Consider the following 19,699-nt stretch of genomic DNA (forward strand, 5'->3'; position numbering starts at 1 on the left):
CTTTCTCTTCATTTTCTCTATTTTTTTTGTCTTTGGTCACATCATTATATTTTCTACATAGTTTATCAACATTTATGTCATGTGTTATTTTGTTATCTAGTAAAGTTTTGAAGGTACAATCTAACAAAAAAGAATAAAATTGAGAAGACAAGATAAAAAAAAGAAAATCTAAGTAAAGCTGATTTAAATAAAGAAATAAAATTAGAAATAAAAAAAATATGGACTAACAAGTGCTGGCTATCCTAGTATATATATAAATATAAATATATATCTTTAAAACCAGAAGTTCAACACATTTCTAAGACTGTGTGTAATGCCAGCGGCTGAGGCCAGGCAGGCTCACATTGGATTCACACAGATGGTAGAAAAACTGTGGAGCTGGAAAGTGTCGGGCCACACCCGTTCATTGGAGGCTTGTAGACAGGTGAGCAAATAAACAAGAAAAAGGAAAGAGCTAATAAACAAAGGAAAATCTGCTATTAGAAGTAAGGGCAAGGGAGCAAGGAAATCTGCACGTCACGGTGGCAGGAGAGGGATCTGGGGGAATCGCCGCCTAGGGGAAGCACCCATAGCCTGTACAGGCTGTGCACAGGTGCCTCTGCTGCGTGCTCACGCAACAATCAAGCAAAGTGCTTGCAGCTGGTAAACCCCCAAGCAAGCCTAACACAGCTGTCCCACACTGTGAACGACATATTAATATATTAATAAACAATTTAATTTGTCTATCTGTAAAGAAAAAGTTTTTTAAATTTAAGTAATTAAAATTTAAAGCTTTAGCTAAAGAGCAATATTTATGTCCAACAGTTACTGCCGAGAATTCTGGTAATACTATTTCGATCTATACAGTACATATACATATAAAATATGAATAAACAAGATTTAGACTACAGACTATTATAATAACAATGAGGATTTCAGTGTTTACAAAGCCAATAAGACCAATTTAAAAGCTTGGTAAATATATTTATGGATGCAATCAGGTTGCAATCTGTACTGCAAGCAGCAGTTCAGTAAGAACTAATCTAATAAACTTTGAATGGGGCACATCATCTTGCTTTCTGGTATAATAATAGTTTAAACACCAGGTTTAGAGAGTTTTAAAAACACAAACATTCACAGAAAATTTTTTTTCAATTTGTGAGATGGATTCTTTAATAACTACAGAGGCCTTACATTACATTACACTGATATGGATTTTAAAGATTCTCTTATACCAAAAGGCAGTTAATAATTGGGAATATAGCCATGTGAAAACCAAAGTTAATTTAGCAATGAAGAACTGTCACTAGTAGTGTTTAACAACTATCTCTAGATCACACAGTGGGTTTCTATCAGTCAGGATTAGAAACCAGAGTTCCTGTTATCAAGAACATTGTTTAAGTAAAACTGTTTTGTACTTATTTATAATATATTTTAGGTGCTTAATGAGAGTATATTTCCTACCTTTCCTAGAAGTGTGGTGAGAGAGATGACTAAATTTGAGAAGTAAAATGTGGGTAGATGATGTATACCATGAATAGGTTATTTCTTAACCCTTTCCAAATGGACCATCCAGTATGCTGGATGCCTTTCCCGGTAGAAAAGATAGCAGAACCAGTGGTAGGAAGAAGGTGCCAGGATGACTGTAGCCCCATTTCCTATTCACCCTGCCACACTGCAACCCACATTATACTCTGAAGTGAGCAAGAAATAAACCTTTATTTGTTAGGCCAAAATTAGTTTGAGAGTTGTCTGTCAATGAAGTTAGTCTCACCTCACTAGTAACCATCTCATTCTTTTTGACAGAAGAAATACTTTCAAAATTTTAATTGAAAATGAATGCCTTAACACCCATTATGATGGGAAAGATGTGGAGAAATTACAACCCTCATATATTGCTGGTGGGGTAATAATCTAGTACAACTGCTATGAAAGACAGCTTGCAAGTTCTTCAGAAATTTCAATATATAGTTCCACATGACTCAGCAATCCCACTGCTAGGTATATATACAATATTTTTTAAATGTCCATAGAAATAATTACTCACAGGTGTTTGTGTCAACATTATTCATAAAGCCAAAATGATAAACTAAATACTATATACCCATACAGTGAAATAATAGTAATAAAATAAAGTATTCAATTTTGTTACAATATAGATGAGCCTCAAAAATAATATGCTAAGTGAAAGAAGTCATTATATAATGTTTGGAACAGGCAAATGCATAGACAGACTAGATTAGTGGTTGCTTAGGGAGGAAGGCAGGGTGTAGGGGAGAAGAATGTGAGGTGGCCCCTAATGAGTAGGAGTTTCTTTAAGAGAGATGAAAAAACAATGTTTTAAAATCAGATTGTAGTGATGGTTGCACATTAAAACATTGAACTGTATACTTTAATTGGCTAAATTGCATAGTATGTGAATCTTATCTCAATAAAACCATTTTAAAAAAAGAGAAAGAAAATGGGGACATTGTCATTTGGGTGATCAGCTGCTCACTGGAATACATCATATTGCAAAGCTTATGTTTTATTTCTTGTCTTAGACATGAGAGAGGATTTCCAACTCCCAATCAGGAGCTTTCTGACTTCTATTAGTTATTCTATTTTCTGTGGCAACTTCTCAGGTGGGAAACATGAGGAAAAACAAAAAGAAAAAGCAAGGTCTCAGTGAAGAGAAAGTTCGATGAACACGTGCTCATTGACAATGTGTCCCGAAGTTAAGGCTTCAGAGTGGTGTACAGCTGGTGAGAAACTTTCTGTGGCGGTAACAAGTTTATTTGTAGCACCAGTAAGGTTGGAATTTAATTACCACATTCTTTGTCTGTTCTTCTATCCTTAAACCTTCAATACAAGTCTGGTATTAATGGCACTTGGTGATATTGAAGGAACAGTGGCAGTATTCCAAGAATTTGAATTGGTGACCAGTAGTTAAATAAAAGGATTTCTGACATAGAATTGAAAGCTATTATTGTAACTAGAATGGGATGGCTTTAACTTGAACTGACTCAGAAATAAATATAAACTGAATGTTTATATAAGAAATGGGACTTTAAAATAGAATTATATTCTTCTAAATAATATACTTTGATGGACTTAAATATGGATTTAATTCAAGCAGACTTCTGCACATAACCTAATCAGACCTATGAATATATATATTTAGATGCTAGAAAATGGGCTATGCTGGGCAGGTTTTATTGGTTTTCAAAGATATTTGCTCTCTTTAATAGAATACATTAACAGGGATTTAGCTGCTCAGCTGAAAAGTGATAAAATTAGAGCCTTTAATGGAATTACCATACACATTAGGGCATGGTATAGGCCCATTCTGAACATAGCTGTTAACAATTCCTCCTCCCTTCCCTGTCCATGCCTGCCTGCCTCTCTTATCAAGAAGTGAAGTCTATTTCCCACCCCTTGAACATGGCCTAGAAATTTGACCCACTTTGACAGTTTTAAGTAGCTTGGCAGCATCTGCTTTTGCTCTCGTTGGTGAAGTGGCTCACCATAATGTAAAGAAGCTTGAATTAGGCTATTAAATAATAAAACGGAGGAGAGAAAGTGAGAGCTCACACCAAGAAGCATGAGGCACAGGCCTGTGAAGAAAGCTTTCACAGATCTTCCAGGCTGCTGCAACCACTGTCTCAGTGCAGCTGATGAAATATGCCCAGCCAATGCTGAGTGGACCTGAAGAGTCACCCAAATGAGCACCAGTGGAGCTTTTAACCCAAAGATTTGTAAGAAATAATAAATTATTGTGCTGTTAAATGCCACTGTGTTTGGGGTTGTTTGTTACTATTAATTAGATAAATGGAAAAAAATATATACCAGAGATAGCTTGTCACCATAGCAAAATCTTAAAATAGGGCAGGGTTGGGGTAAACTCTGAAGAAAAGTGAGGTGAGGCTGACCAAGTGGTGGTGCAGTGGATATAGAGTCAGACTGGGATGCAGAGGAACCAGGTTCGAAACCCCAAGGTGACCAGATTGAGTGCAGGTTCATCTGGTTTGAGCAAGGCTCAACAGCTTTAGCCCAAGGACACTGGCTTGAGCAAGGGGTCACTCAGTCTGCTGTAGCCCCCTCCCTGGTCAAGGCACATATGAGAAAGCAATCAATGAACAACTAAGATGCTGCAATGAAGAATTGATGCTTCTCATCTCTCTCCCTTCCTGATTGTCCCTATCTGTACCTCTCTCTGTCTCTGTCACACTTGCACACACAAAAAGAAAAAGTAAAAGAAAAGTGAGGTGAATGTTAGCAGGGAGTTGGAATACAGTGAGAAAGTTGCTGTTGGAGGATAGAGAAATGATATACCCCTGCTGTAACATAGAAATACAGAAGACATACCAAATGAGAGTGTGAATCTGGTTAAAGAGATTTCCAGGTAGCATGTATAGAGTATGCGATTCCAGCTAACACCATGTAGGGCATCAAGTGGGATACGCCCTATCCAAATTCCTAATCCATAGAACTATAAGAAAAATAATAAATCATTGTTGTTTTAGGCCATAAAGCTTTGGGATTATTTGTTACATAGTATTAGTAACTGACACAGACCATCAACAAATCCCTACTAGAAGAATATTTTCAGAATGCTGGTCTCCAAGATTGGTCTTCCAAAATAGATGCATACATGCATGCCCTCTAAGTTGCAAACACTGCCAAATACTTGTAAGTTGCAGAACAACAAAAAGCCAACATAAAATCTTACAAAGTGAAAAAAAAAAGTGCTTTTGATAGTTCATACCCATTATCTTGTTTCTTAGGTGACTTATTCATAGCAAAGTTTCTCCAGTTCTTCCCTTTTGAAAAGCTAGTGGAAAATATTTCAGGTACTCCCCAAGCCTTAGAAACATTTTGAAGGCCTTTGGAACAGCCTGACCCTGTCTCATTAACTTCTTGTGAAAATACTTTAGATTGTCTATGTTTTCTTTGAGAAGGGAAAAAAAGTGTTGTATGGTAGGTACCACTGGACATTTTTTTCTCAGGCAAAATATGTGCCCAGGAATTTCTTCCTACAGTTGTGTTATCTAAATGAGTGTCCTAGATAATAATCATAATTTTCTCCATGATTGCTCTCACTAAAAGGAATAACCAGAAGTTAAAGGATTTATCTAGTCTTCTCTAACTTATAATTTCTCCTGAAAGCTGAAATAAAAGCATGTCTCAGATGACACCACAGTTACCATTTTCCATCAGATGTTGCAGTATTTTAAGTTTCGTAGCTGGATAATTTAAAGTGTAAACATGCCTACTCTGGAGAAAACAGTGGACTCAGTGTTAGCATTTGTCACCACAAACTCATTTCTGATTCTGAAATTATGTTTAATTTTTTAAAACGAATAAATGGGAGAACCAGGAAGAACAGTAGGAAAAAAAGGACATTGAGATAAAAAAATTCAAAAACTTGGCTTACTTTTTCTCTTTGTGTTTGCATTTATTTAAATGAAAATTTGGTCCAGTGTTTATCTCCACAGTCTAATCACTGTTGGGAAATTGGAAAAAAAATTAAAAACTCACATCTCCTCAGACTATGAAGGAAGGCTATGAGAAACAGAGAAACCCCAGGCTGCGTTCTTGCTTCCTCCTTTATTTAGTTGGAGATTTTGAAGGGAATTTCAGGGAACCTCAAAGGAATAGGTTCAGAGACTATAAAATTCTTATATAATGGCTGCATATCCTTCGAGTTGCACTTTTTCTTGTGATTTATACTCATATCAAAGAGAAACTAAGTTGCTCACGGTAGGAATATAAATGTTTTCCTGCTACAGTCATCTCAAGAGCAACCTATTAGAGGCCTTTGAATACTCTCAGTTTATGGAGAGACCTTTTATAATAGTGTTTTTTATGTTAAAAAGAAAACTTCAAAAGAAGGTGTTAACTTAATTGAATTGGGATAAGTTTGACAGTAAGTGTTATTATCAGAGTTCTACTGACAATTTCTTGAAGTAAAAAAAAATTCTTCCTGCATAGACACAAAACCTCTTATGGTTTTTAAATAATTTTACCCAATATATTAATATTCTATAACTGCCCCTTCACTCTGAAGGTTACTCAAGTGAAATGGTTTTCATGATATTTGGGCTTTTTAATCTAGTGAACAAAAATATGCAATACTCTCTGGTATTTAATATAGAGAGAATTCAAAATGTAAAGGATGGGGTGAAAGATAAAAATATAAAAATACATTCTCAGGTTTGTCTTCTGAACACCAATGCCTCACCTTGTATGCACTCTAGGATAAACACCTTCCACTTTGAATAACATGGCTGTAAGTAATATACAAGAAGTAAAATAAATCCCTGTAATTCAAAACTTTCCTAAATTTAGCATAAAACCAAGATGTGTTTTCAAAATAAATTGTTCTTAATTTTAGCCTTCCCTAAAAATAGAGTACCACTTAATTGAGAGATTCTTCACATCTACATACAAGATGCTAAGTCTCATAAACTAAAATTTTAATTTTTTCTTCTTAGAGGTTTCTGAATTTCTGAGTTTTGTTTTATAAGTAAATTCTGAGTGTATATGTTCAAAAAAGCAATGAGTGTAAATGTCCAAAAACACAAACAAAATTAAGTATTGATGTGTTGGCAAGTAAATCTTTTATATATATATATATAATTTATTGATTGATTTTTGTGAGAGAAGAAGAGAGAGAGACAGGAACATAGATCTGCTTCTGTATGTGCCCTGACAGGGGATCAAACCAGCAACCTCTATGTGTTATGATAATGCCCCAACCAACTGAGCTATCCAGCCAGGGCAAGTAAATCTTGAAAAGAAAAATACATCATTAAAAACAAAACAAAACAAACACCGAGAAACAGAAAACAACACCAAACTGAAATTATGTAAAAAAAATTTTGCAATTAGACAGATTCTTATTTTTATGGCACTATACATGATTTTGAAATGTCAAGGGGAAAGGATTTAAAATTCAATAGGAAGAGAGAGTTAGAGTGTTATGACAAAAAATTGGCTCAGTCATATTTTTTTCTCACAAGCTATATCTTATAAAGTATAAAAGTTAGTGAAAGTTAAACTTTTAAAATTTATGCTGTGTATATAATTTCTAAATTAGATATATCATCATGAATACTGCATTTAGATTCCGCAGCTCTGAACACATAAGGTCAAAACAGATACAAAAGGTAAAACTAACTAAAGAAAGTAAATTCATCTATTATGAGGTATAAGTTTCATTGAGTGGTTCAAAAATCTTATGGAAGCACACAATTGCTTTGACATCATTTGACACAATATTAGAATACTTAATCTATGTCACCCGTTTATTAATTTTTCCATCAGTCATAATACCTTTGGGAGCAAGTATTCCATTATAATTTTGTTATTTCCCAAATTGAGAGATGAAGTGATTTAATTATTGTCCCTCCTGGTCAGTCTTTTTTTTTTTTTTTTACACCTGACTTTCCTCCCTGATATCACAATATAATCAATATTACTGTAAAAATCATCCAAAAAATCAGAATAATTCTCTAAAATAATGACATCATTATCATAATATATTTATTTATTAAATACTTACTGACATTATTTTGGATCTAACATTTTACTAGATGTTAGTCTTGCACATTATCATCCTCACAATAAAATTTGGAATTAATAAATACCAAAAAAAGTAAATAACACATGAAATAAAGATATGTAATAGGGGGACTACTATTCAGAAACAGAGAATTCTAGTAATAAGGTTATACATATACTGAGTTAACTAAAGAATGATTAGCTATAATATTATGGGAATAAGTCAGATTTAGAGAAAGGCACACATAATAAATATCTGAAAACATCTGATTGAGTCATAACTCTGCCATTTACTTCTGTGTAATCTCGTGCAAGTAACAATAATTCTGAATTTCAGTTTTTGACTTGTCATGCTAGGGAGAATAAAATCTACTTCCCAAGCTTTTCCTAGAAAATGAATAAGGGTTTCTGTTTTCTATAATGGTGGTACCATAATTTGGAACCATTTTCCCACTAAAGAAACCTAGAAATGTTTTTCGTAGCAAGATCTAGGAGAAGATAGCTGAGCTCTAGAGAAGTGAGTCTGACATTGGGGATAACTTTTCCCCTGAAGATGTTTGTCAACGTAGAAAAGATCAGTGAGTATCTGAGCACCTAAGAAGAATTTTTTGACATATTCCTAATGTTAGGAAAACAAAAGTTTAAATAAAGAGCTAGCCAAAGTGTGGGTTATGACAAATTCTATATACTTTGTGTTAGGACCATGAAAGTTACATCATAACATATGTATATACAATATATATATATAATATATATATATATTATATATATAAAATAGAATTATCCTACTAGGGAATGAAACCCAATTTCAAAATCTTCTAATCCTAAAGGAAGAGAAGGTAATTTCTAATTGTTGGTGTCTCCAAGTGTCTGCTAGAAATAGATCAAAATCTACCAATCTTTCTCTTAAATTATATCTAGAAAGAAATGTTTCAAAAAATATTGTCAAAATAAGAAAATTATCTAAGTATATAAAAAAGTGAGAAAAGTAAACCATGAATAGGAATCTTACCAATACAGATCTAGTCATTATCAGGTATAATAATTCATAAAATAATATGCCTACTATGATTGAAAAAAAAGACAAGTTGAGAATTTCAGAATTTACATTATAAAAAAGGACATGGAAGATTCCTAGAAATAACAAATAAATATGTTTGAACTGAAAAATGAAATAACAATATAGGATATCAAAGGAAGGCTTTAGCATTTGATTAAACACACTTAAAAGAGAATTCTATCTGGAAATTAAGTCAGAAGAAAATAACCACAGTTAAACATGTGAGAGAATGAAGAATAAAGGATAAGAGACATAAAAATATAACAAAAACAAGAGATAAAATTTAACAAAAACATATAAATAGGGCCTTACTTAGGTTATGTAGGACAACAGCAAATATTCTTTGTGAAACCCTTGTTTTTATAAGCAATTTGATTAAAATTTTAATAAAGAATTGATGGGTTCATAGTGAGTTACTGATAAATAGAATATTTGATAGAAAAGAGGTATTTTTATATTCATTTCTTATTCAATCAATATATGTGAGGTTGTTTTAACAGCATCCAGGAATACCTCTTTTCATTCAGGTCAGGGAACCACCTCTTACTCTTTGTGTTTGTCAAATGGGTGGTTGCTGGTTAACTTTGTGTCTCTCACTGTGAGAAAAATTTTAACACTTGAAAATGACTGTATTTAAACAATACCATTTATTCCTTTGTATATACTAATTCTATTTAAATTGAAATTTTAACAAGTAAGAATATGAGCTAAGCTATTCATAGTGAACATAGATAAGAAGCCTAGGTCTTGAAATATACTAAACACTTAATAAGGATTTTGTAGATTAGGATAATGTAATAAATAAATATAAACATGGTTATAATATATGAGCTCTAAGGACACTTGAATATTCTAGAAAATAACTATTAATTTAAGTAAAATATAAATTTTATGGACTATGTATATATTTTATTATTAATTTTTTTATAAAATTTTATTAATTTTAATGGGGTGACATCAATAAATCAGGGTACATACGTTCAAAGAAAACATCTCCAGGTTATCTTGTCATTCAGTTCTGTTGCATACCCATCAACCAAAATCAGATTGTCCTCTGTCACCTTCTATCTAGTTTTCTTTGTGCCCCTCCCCCTCCCCTTCTCCATCCCTCTCCTCCCCCAGCTAACCACCACACTCTTGTCCATGTCTCTTAGTTTCCTTTTTATGTACCACCTATGTATGGAATCATGCAGTTTTTAGTTTTTTTCTGATTTACTTATTTCACTCCGTATAATGTTATCAAGATCCACCCATTTTGTTGTAAATGATCTGATGTCATCATTTCTATGGCTGAGTAGTATTCCATAGTGTATATGTATCACTTTATCCAGTCATCTATTGAAGGGCTTTTTGGTTGTTTCCATGTCTTGGCCAGTGTGAACAATGCAGCAATGAACATGGGGCTACATGAGTCTTTACGTATCAATGTTTCTGAGTTTTGGGGGTATATACCCAGTAGAGGGATTGCTGAGTCATATGGTAGTTTCATTTTCAGTTTTTTGAGGAACAACTATACTTTCTTCCATAATGGTTGTACTACTTTAAATTCCCACCAACAGTGGATGAGGATTCCTTTTTATCCACAACCTTTCCGACACTTGCTATTACCTGTCTTGTTGATAATAGCTAATCTAACAAGTGTGAGTTGGTATCTCATTGTAGTTTTGATTTGCATTTCTCTAATAACTAATGAAGTTGACCATCTTTTCATATATCTGTTGGCCATTTGTATTTCTTCCTGGGAGAAGTGTCTGTTCATGTCTTCTTCCCATTTTATTATTGAATTGTTTGTTTGTTTGTTGTTGAGTTTTACAAATTTTTTGTATATTTTGGATAGTAAGCCCTTATCTGAGCTGTTGTTTGAAAATATCATTTCCCATTTAGTTGGCTGTCTGTTTATTTTGTTGTCAGTTTCTCTTGTTGTGCAAAAACTTCTTAGTCTGATATAGTCCCATTCATTTATCTTTGCCTTCACTTCTCTTGCCTTTGGAGTCAAATTCATAAAATGCTCTTTTAAAACCAAGGTCCATGAGTTTAGTACCTATGTTTTCTTCTATGTACTTTATTGTTTTAGGTCTTATATTTAGCTCTTTGATCCATTTTGAATTAATTTTAGTACAAGGGGACAAACTGTAGTTGAGTGTCTTTCTTTTGCATGTGGCTTTCCAGTTTTTCCAGCACCATTTGTTGAAGAGCTTTCTTTTCTCCATTGTGTGTTGTTGGCCCCTTTATCAAAAATCATTTGACCATATATATGTGGTTTTATTTCTGGACTTTTTATTCTGTTCCATTGGTCTGAGTGTCAAATTTTTTGCCAATACCATGCTGTTTTAATTGTCATGGCTCTATAATATAATTTGAAGTCAGGTATTGTAATGCCCCAGCTTTGTTCTTTTTCCTTAGGATTGCTTTGGCTATTCAGGGTTTTTTATAGTTCCATATAAATCTGATGATTTTTGTTCCATTTCTTTAAAAAATGCTATTGGAATTGGAATTTAATGGGAATTGCATTAAATTTGTATATTGCTTTTTGTAATATGGTCATTTTGATTATATTAATTCTTCCTATCCAAGAACAAGGAATATTTTTTCATTTCATTGTATCTTTTTCGATTTCCCTTAACAATGCTTTGTAGTTTTCATTATAGAGGTCCTTTACATTCTTTGTTGTGTTTATTCCTAGGTATCTTATTTTTTTTTTATTGCAATTGTGAAGGGGATTTTTTTTTTTTAGTTTATTTTCTAATGTTTCATTGTTGGCATATAGAAAGGCTATGAACTTTTGTATATTAATTTTGTATCCTGGGACCTTACTGTATTGGTTTATTGTTTCTAGTAATCTTTTTGTGGAGTCTTTGGGGTTTTTGATGTATAGGATCATATCATCTGCAAAAAGTGAAATCTTTACTTCTTCTTTTTCAATATGGATGCCTTTTATTTTTTTTATCTTGTCTGATTACTCAGGCTAAAACTTCTAGCACCACGTTAAATAACAGTGGAGAGAGTGAACAACCCTGTCTTGTTCCTGATTTAAGGGGGAAAGTCCTCAGTTTTATGCCATTTATTATGATGTTAGCTGATGGTTTATCATATATAGCCTTTATCATGTTGAAATATTATCTATTTCCTTCTATACCCATTTTGTTGAGTGTTTTAAACATAAAGTTGTGTTGTATTTTAATGAATGCCTTTCTGAATCTATTGATAAGATTGTGTGGTTTTTGTTCTTTGTTTTGTTGATATGGTGTATTATGTTAACTGTTTTATGTATATTGAGCCATCCTTGAGATTCTGGGATGATTCCCACTTGATCATGATGTATTATTTTTTAATATGTTGTTGTATTCAATTTGCTAGTATTTTGTTTACTATTTTAGCATCTGTATTCATTAGAGATATTGGTCTGTAGTTTTTTTTGTTGTTGTTGTTTTTTGGTTTTTTTTTGCCATCCTTGCCAGGATTCTGTATGAGGGTTATGTTGGCCTCATAAAATGTGTTTGGAAGTATTGCTTCTTCTTCAGTTTTTTGGAAGACTGAGTAGAATAGAAACCAAGTCTTCTTTGAATGTTTGATAGAATTCACTAATATAATCATCAGGGCCTGCACTTTTATTTTGGGGGAGGTTTTTAATAGTTTTTTTCTATTTTCTCCCTGTTAATTGGTCTGTTTAGGTTTTCTGCTTCATCTTGACTCAGTCTAGGAAGGTTGTATTGTTCTAGAAATTTAACCATTTCTTCTATATTATTGAATTTGGTGGTATATAGTTTTTCATAGTATTCTAAAATAATTCTTTGTATATCTATGATGTCTGTGATGATTTCTCCTCTTTCATTTTGGATTTTGTTTATGAGTATTTTCTCTTTTTTCCTTGGTGAGTCTTGCCAAGGGTTTATCAATTTTGTTGATCTTTTCAAAGAACCAGTTCCTTGTTTTATTAATTTTTTCAATAGTTTTTCTGTTCTCTATTTCATTTATTTCTGTTCTGATTTTTATTATCTCCTTTCTTCTGCTGGTTTTAGGTTGTCTTTGTTCTTCTTTTTCTAGTTCCTTAAGGTGTGAAGTTAAATGGTTTACTTGGACTCTCTCTTGTTTTTCATATAGGCCTGAAGTGATATGAACTTCCCTCTTATTTCTGCTTTTGCTGCATCCCAGAGATTCTGATATATTGTATTGTCATTTTCATTTGTCTGTATGTATCTTTTGATCTCTGCGTTTATTTCTTCTTTGACCCATTCATTGTTTAAAAGTATGTTGTTTAGTTGCCACATTTTGGTGGTTTTTTTTCCTCTCTTTTGCAGTTGAATTCTAGTTTCAAGGATTTATGATCAGAAAATATGCTGGGTACAATTTCAGTTTTTCTAAATGTGCTGATGTTATTTTTGTGGCCCAACATATGGTCAATTCTTGAGAATGTTTCATGTACACTAGAAAAAAATGTATACTTTGTCACTTTGGGATGAAATGTCCTGTAGATGTCTATCATATCCAATTGCTCTAGTGTTTCATTTAAGGCCAATATTTCTTCATTGATTTTCTGTTTGGATGAATGATCTAGAGCCATCAGTGGTGTATTGAGGTCTCCAAGTATGATTATATTTTTGTCAGTTTTTGTTTTTAGGTTAATCAGTAGCTGTCTTATATATTTTGGTGCTCCTTGGTTTGGTGCATATATATTAAGAATTGTTTTGTCTTCTTGATTCAGTGTCCCCTTAATCATTATGAAAGTACTATTTTTGTCTCTGATTACTTTTGCTGTCTTGTAGTCAGCGTTATTAGATATGAGTATTGCTACACCTGCTTTTATTTTGGATGTTATTTGCTTGGAGTATTGTTTTTTAGCCCTTCATTTTGGATTTATTTTTATCCTTGTTGCTTAGATGTGTTTTTTGTAGGCAACATACAGTTGGATTTTCTTTTTTAATCCATTCTGCTACTCTGTGTTTTTATTGGTGAGTTGAATCCATTTACATTTAGTGTAACTATTGACACTTGAGGGTTCCCTATTGCCATTTTATAAATTGTTTTCTGTTAGTTTTGTATCTTGTTTGATTCTTCTCTTTTGTATTTCTATCATATGTTTTTGTTTGGTTGAAATCCATTCTCCTTTCCTCGGTTACTACCTTTTTCAAGTCATGTGCTTCTGTGGTGGTTTTTTCAGAGGTGGTTACCATTAAGTAATAAAAACATTACCTACCATGTTCATTGTAGTACACTATTTTATGAGTGCTTTTGCACTTTATCATCCTTTACTACTGTTAATCTCTGTCCTCTCCTGTTTCTTTTTGTTGTCACAGTTTAAATTTGGTTTTATTGTGTTCTTGGTGGAGCTTTTACTTGTGGTTTTGTTTCGTTTTGTTCTTTGTATTTGGTTGGAAAACCCCTTTAGTATTTCCTGAAGTGGGGTTTTTCTGATGATAAATTTCCTCATTTTTTCTGTATCTGCAAATGTTTTTATTTCTCCTTCATATTTGAAAGATAACTTTTATGGGTATAGTATTCTTGGCTGGAAGTTCCTCTCTTTCAGAACTTTAAATATTGGGGTCCACACTCTTCTAGCTTGTAGAGTTTCTGCTGAGAAATTCGATAATCTAATAGGCCTTCCTTTATATGTTGTATTCTTCTTTTCCCTGGCTGCCTTGAGAATGTTTTCTTTGTCATTGGTTTGTTCCAATTTCATTATGCTGTGCCTTGGAGTAGGTTTGTTGGGGTTAAGAAAACTCAGTGTTCTGTTTGCTTCTTGAACTTGAGGCTTTAGTTCTTTCCACAGGCTTGGGAATTTCTAGTCTATTATTTGTTTGAATATGTTCTCCATTCCATTTTCTCTCTCTTCTCCCTCTGATATACCTATTATTTTTGTTAGTCTTTTTGATGGAATCAGACAGTTCCTATAGGGCTTTATCATCTTTTTAAATTTTTGAGTCTCTCCTTCTCTCTATTGTGCCTCAAGTTGCTTGTCTTCTGTGTCACTAATCCCATCTTCTATCTGGCCTGTTCTATTAGCTAAGCTGTTACCTCATTTTTTAGTTCATGAATTGAGTTTTTATCTGTTTGATTTGTTTTCATACTTTCAATTTCCTTGGTAATATATTCTTTGTGTTCGTTGAGTTGTTCTTTGGGCTCCCTAAATTGCCTTTCTGTGTTGTTGGGTTTTGTTTTTTTTTTGTATATCTCTGAGTTTTTACGATTTCTATTTTAAATCCTTTGTCATTTAACTCCAAGGTTTCCAATCTATTAAATTTTTTTTCATAGATTTTTCCTCATCTATCTGTTCTACATCTCTGTCTTTTGTATCCATGGTATTCGATTTCCTTTTCCTTAATAGCATCTGAGGGTGGTTTTGTTAATAACACTAATGAGAATTAATAAAGAATAAAAAGTAAAAAATATATATATAAAGTAAAAAAATAAAAGAAAAAAATTTTATTATTTTTTTTCCTTTTTTCTCTTCCTCTTTGAGAAAATACTGTAAAAAACTGTGAATTATATTGTGCTAAATGGAACAAAACTACCTATAATGGAGGGCCTGAGTTGGGGAGATGTGATAAAGGGGCAAAAAAGGAGGTAGGGACCTACAAAATGCAAAAAAAAATTTGGATCAAGAATAAAATGATTTTCTTGTACATGATGGTCCACTGAGAGATATAATGAAAGGGATGAGAGAAATAAGAAAAAGAAAAAAAATACTATTATATTAAGTGGAACAAAAACTAGATAGAATGGAGAGGTGGGGTTGGGGGGATGCTAATGAGTTAAAATGAGATGCAAAAAGCACCCAAAACGCCACAATAAAAAAATTTGAGTCCCAAATAAAATAATTTGTTTGAGTGAGGGTCAAATGAGAGGAAAAGTAAAGGAGAAAAGAAGAAACTAAAAGAGAAAGAGAAAAAAGGAAAAGGGAAAAAAGAAAAGAAGAAAAGAGAAAAAAAGGAAAGGAGAGTTAAGGGTTTTGGAGTCTGACCCTCATAGATAGAAAGGAAGAAGAAAAGAAAAAATTGGGAAATGTAACACTTATGGGTAATGTAGTTCAAGATGAAGAGAGAAGAATAAGATGAGCAGAGAATAAAAGGACCAAGGTGGAAGAAAAAAAAATAAAGACAAGAAGATAAAGGAAAGAAAAACAAGTGGAAAAAGTTATAATGTCTGTGGATTTTTCTTGATTTTGAGAGGTTATCTTCTTCCTTTTCCTTTCCTCTCCCTCTTCTTGGTTGGTGGCTCTGTACCCCAAGCTCTGCCCCTGTGGCATGCTTAGGTAGAGATTTGCAGTTGATAGTCTCTATGGCGATGTCATATACTAGGCTTCAGTCTCGTTGGTAGTCGGGGCCTGTTAGCATTGGCAGGCTCCAACAATGGGAGAGTCCATTTTCCCGGAGCCTCTCTCTTAGTCTCTCCTTCCTAAATTAGCAGCCTGATGATCCAGCTATGAGGTTGCTGCTGCCTCTGCCTGGAGAGTAAGAAGCTCAAAGAGCTTGCAAATCCCTACTCTATCCCCACTCAGTGCAGGGCTCTGGGTAAAACTCTGTCAGTCAGAGCTGCCAGCATAATCAGGAAGGGCTGGGAGCCAATTGCTCTCAAGGTGCCTTTCTATAAGCCTCCAGGCATGTCCAGTATGCCTCAGAACTCTGTGGGACAACTCTCCCCAGGCTTTTTGTACTTTGTAACCTGTTTTGGCTGGGAAGAAGATGCCATAGTCACTGCCTGCAGAACAGGAGGTCTTAAAAGCTGCCAAGTCCCTCTTTTTAGTACACCGCCCTGAGTATGAAAGCTCTGCCAATTAGAGCCACCAGCTTAAGCAGGTAGGGGGGCGTGTTGACTTCTGTTCAGTTCCCCAGGTATATCTAGTTAAATTTGCCTTTGTGTTCCATGGGATTGTTTCCTGCAGGCTTCTTTCTTGTTAAAAAGTCTACAGCCTATCTTGTCTAACTTCTGCAGTGTTCTCTGAGGTTGGTTCCGTAGGAATGTGTTTTTCACCCTGTATCGGCTGACAGGAAGTTGCCCCCGCCCCTAGGTGCATAGCAAAAGGCACTAAAAAATATCACGCCTTTTGTCTTAGATCACTGATCTGAGAGAGATATTGTCAATTAGAGCCACGTAAGTCAGTTGGGAGGTGAGCAGACTGTGGGTTAAGCTAATTTCAGTGATTGGATCTGCAGATCTGCTCCAGAGACAGACTGCAAGCTGCTTGCACGCCCCTCCCCCTAGCACTTCCGTATTTTTTCTTCCTCAGGTATGTGTTTTGTTAGCCTGGCGGAGGTGCCCTACCCACCAGGAGAAGTTTGGGCATAGAGAAGTTCGCTTTTGCGCACTCCCCACGCGCTGTTGGGGGAGCAGGGACCACACTGAGACTCTGGTCGCAGCCCATGCAGAGGCCTCTGACCCTACCCCTCTGTCCAGGAACATGAGCGCCCACTCCCGGGATGCTAGGAGGAACCTCTCACACACTATCCACGCTCGTCAACCAGGATATCGGGGCTAATGGAGGCTGCCGCTCACCAGCCTTTGCCGGAGTATGGCACTGGCATTAGCTCACATGGGCTGAGTCACCACAGGCACACTCTTTCCTCAGCTTAGACATCTGTGCCCAGTTCCCTCCATGCTCCAGCCCCCACCCTTTCTCAGTTCCAAGTGAAAACATCCTTTGCTCAGGTTAGTGAGGAAGGTGGAGTGTTCCATTCTCCATCTTTTTTCCTACAGCATCGATTATATATTTAATCAATTTTTCAGTGTGTGGAACTTCCAGACACTCCAAGGATAGATTTTTCTGTCACAGATTGTAGAACTTGTTGAAATTTTGGGGAGAGGTATCGGGAGCACTCCTCATCACGCCATTTCTCTGATGTCACTCCATTAATTTTTTTATTATAAGAGATTGTAATCATTTGGAAGAATCTAGCAAGATTATAATCCAGTTCGGTGGTGTTAGCTGGGAGTCTGTGTGTCTGCCTACTCCGCTGATATCTTCCTGCTCAGAATCTAGCAAGATTAATTGGAAAACATGGCATTGAAGATGGGCCTTAAAGGAAGATTCAACTTGAGAATCAGAGAGGTATTCAGAGTATCTTCTAATAGAAAATGAAAAAAAAAATATGAGAGTACAAGTGAAAAGTCATTTGATGTCCAAGTTAGAGAGAATGAACTGAGGAGAGACAAATTTGTTTTTGCAATACATCTATGTTCCTAGAAAAGAATAATGGGAATTGTGGACCTAGCAAATTAATATGGTAGAGACACATAGTCTAAGTGTGACTTGTGAGTTATCAGAAATGAGGGCATGTATTAGAAACCTATTTCTTTTTTTCTAAGTAAGAGTAAAGGCTCCAATTGGAATAATGGTAATGGATATTAATTTTTTTTAAGACAGTGCAGTTGAATAACATTCCCCTAAGCAGATTCTCAGTTCTATAATTAATAAGTAGAATAGTGAAAACTTTGATTTTTTTTTTATGGAGGGGTTAGGAAAACTAGTTTATATACCTACTAATCCCCTAAGCATGGATTTTAGTGACAATGAAGAAACCAGTCTGAACAAATTGGAGCTTCAGTCTAATATTGCCAGTGTCATATAAATATAGTTATGCCCTAGTTTTTCTCAATATTAGGTACTTTCTGGTTTACTAGTGTCCATTAAAATTTTGAAAATTATTCTAATCTATAATATTAGTTTAATTCAAGTAGCCTAAAAAAGATATCTTGGACTTTGCCTAGAGGCCATAAAAACTGAGGTGTCTAAAAAAATGATTAAATGAGACAAGATATTTTCCTCAGATTTTCTACAATTATAGCAGAAAAAAATAGCAATGATTTTTCTTTTTAATAGTAATCATTCAAATGAATAAATGCTGTCCTTTCTCATGGTGTCATTGCTAGTTTTTGAGGATTTCAGTATTAGAAATAGTTATACTGTCCTGACACAATTGGAAATACTGAAATGTTGAACTATATGGGGTCTTGGTTTAAAAAATAGATTATGTTCAGATATTTTTCAAAATAACAGTAAAAGTGTGTGTGTAGGCATGTGCACATAAATGATTATATTTGTATATATATGCATGTATTCAGATTAGATATACATTTTTGCTATATATATTAGAAATTAATGATTTTTTGATATATAATTGACATAGAGCATTATATTAGTTTTAGGGGCATAGCTGAATGATTAGAAATTAGTATATATCACAAAATATTCACCATAATACGTCTGATTAACATCTATCACCACACATAGTTATAGATTCTTTTTCTTATGCTGAGCACTTTTAAAATTTATTCTCATAGAAACTTTCAAATATAGTGTATATTGTTGGTAAGAATGTCCCTTGATGTAACCACTTTGAAAAAGAGTAATTTTTTCAGTAAGCTCAAATATTAAAAATAAAATAAAAAATTTATAAAAAATAAAACTACAAATATAACTAGTATATAATCTAACAATTCCACTTCTGAGTATTTAACCAAAGGAAATAAAAACCCTAACTTGAAATACATCTATACCCCATGTTTATGGTAGTATTATTTACAATAGCCAAGACATAAAAGTAACCCAAGTATCTTTGGCTAAATAAATAAATAAATAAATATGGTAGGCAATGGATTATTTATTATTCAGCCATAAAAGAAGGAACTAGTGATATTTTTATTGATTTAAAAAATTAGTTTTGGCCCTGGCTGGTGGGCTCAGTGATAGAGAGTCAACTTGGCATGTGGATATCCTGGGTTCCATTCCTGATCAGAGTACAGGAAAAGTGCCCATTTGCTTCCCCATTCCTCCCTTCTTGCTTCTCTCTCTCTCTTTCTCTCTTTTCTTCCTGCAGCATCACTCAATTGGAGTGAGCTGGCCGTAGGCACTGAGGATGGCTCCATGGCCTCGCCTCAGATGCTAAGAAGAGCTCAGTTGCTGAGCAATAAAGCAATGGCCCCTGATGGGCAGGGCATCACCTCCTAGCAGGTTTGCTGGGTGCATCCTGGTCAGGGTGCATGCGAGAGTCTGTCTCTGCCTCCCCTACTTTCACTGAATAAAGAAAAAAATAATTAGTATTAGTCATATTAAAATTATTGTTTGTATTTATTAAATTAGGTCCTAGAAAGCTGAATTGAGCACTTAAAATCCATTAAATA

This window comes from Saccopteryx leptura, chromosome 5 (genome assembly GCF_036850995.1).
Source record: "Saccopteryx leptura isolate mSacLep1 chromosome 5, mSacLep1_pri_phased_curated, whole genome shotgun sequence".
Classification (NCBI taxonomy): Eukaryota; Metazoa; Chordata; class Mammalia; order Chiroptera; family Emballonuridae; genus Saccopteryx; species Saccopteryx leptura.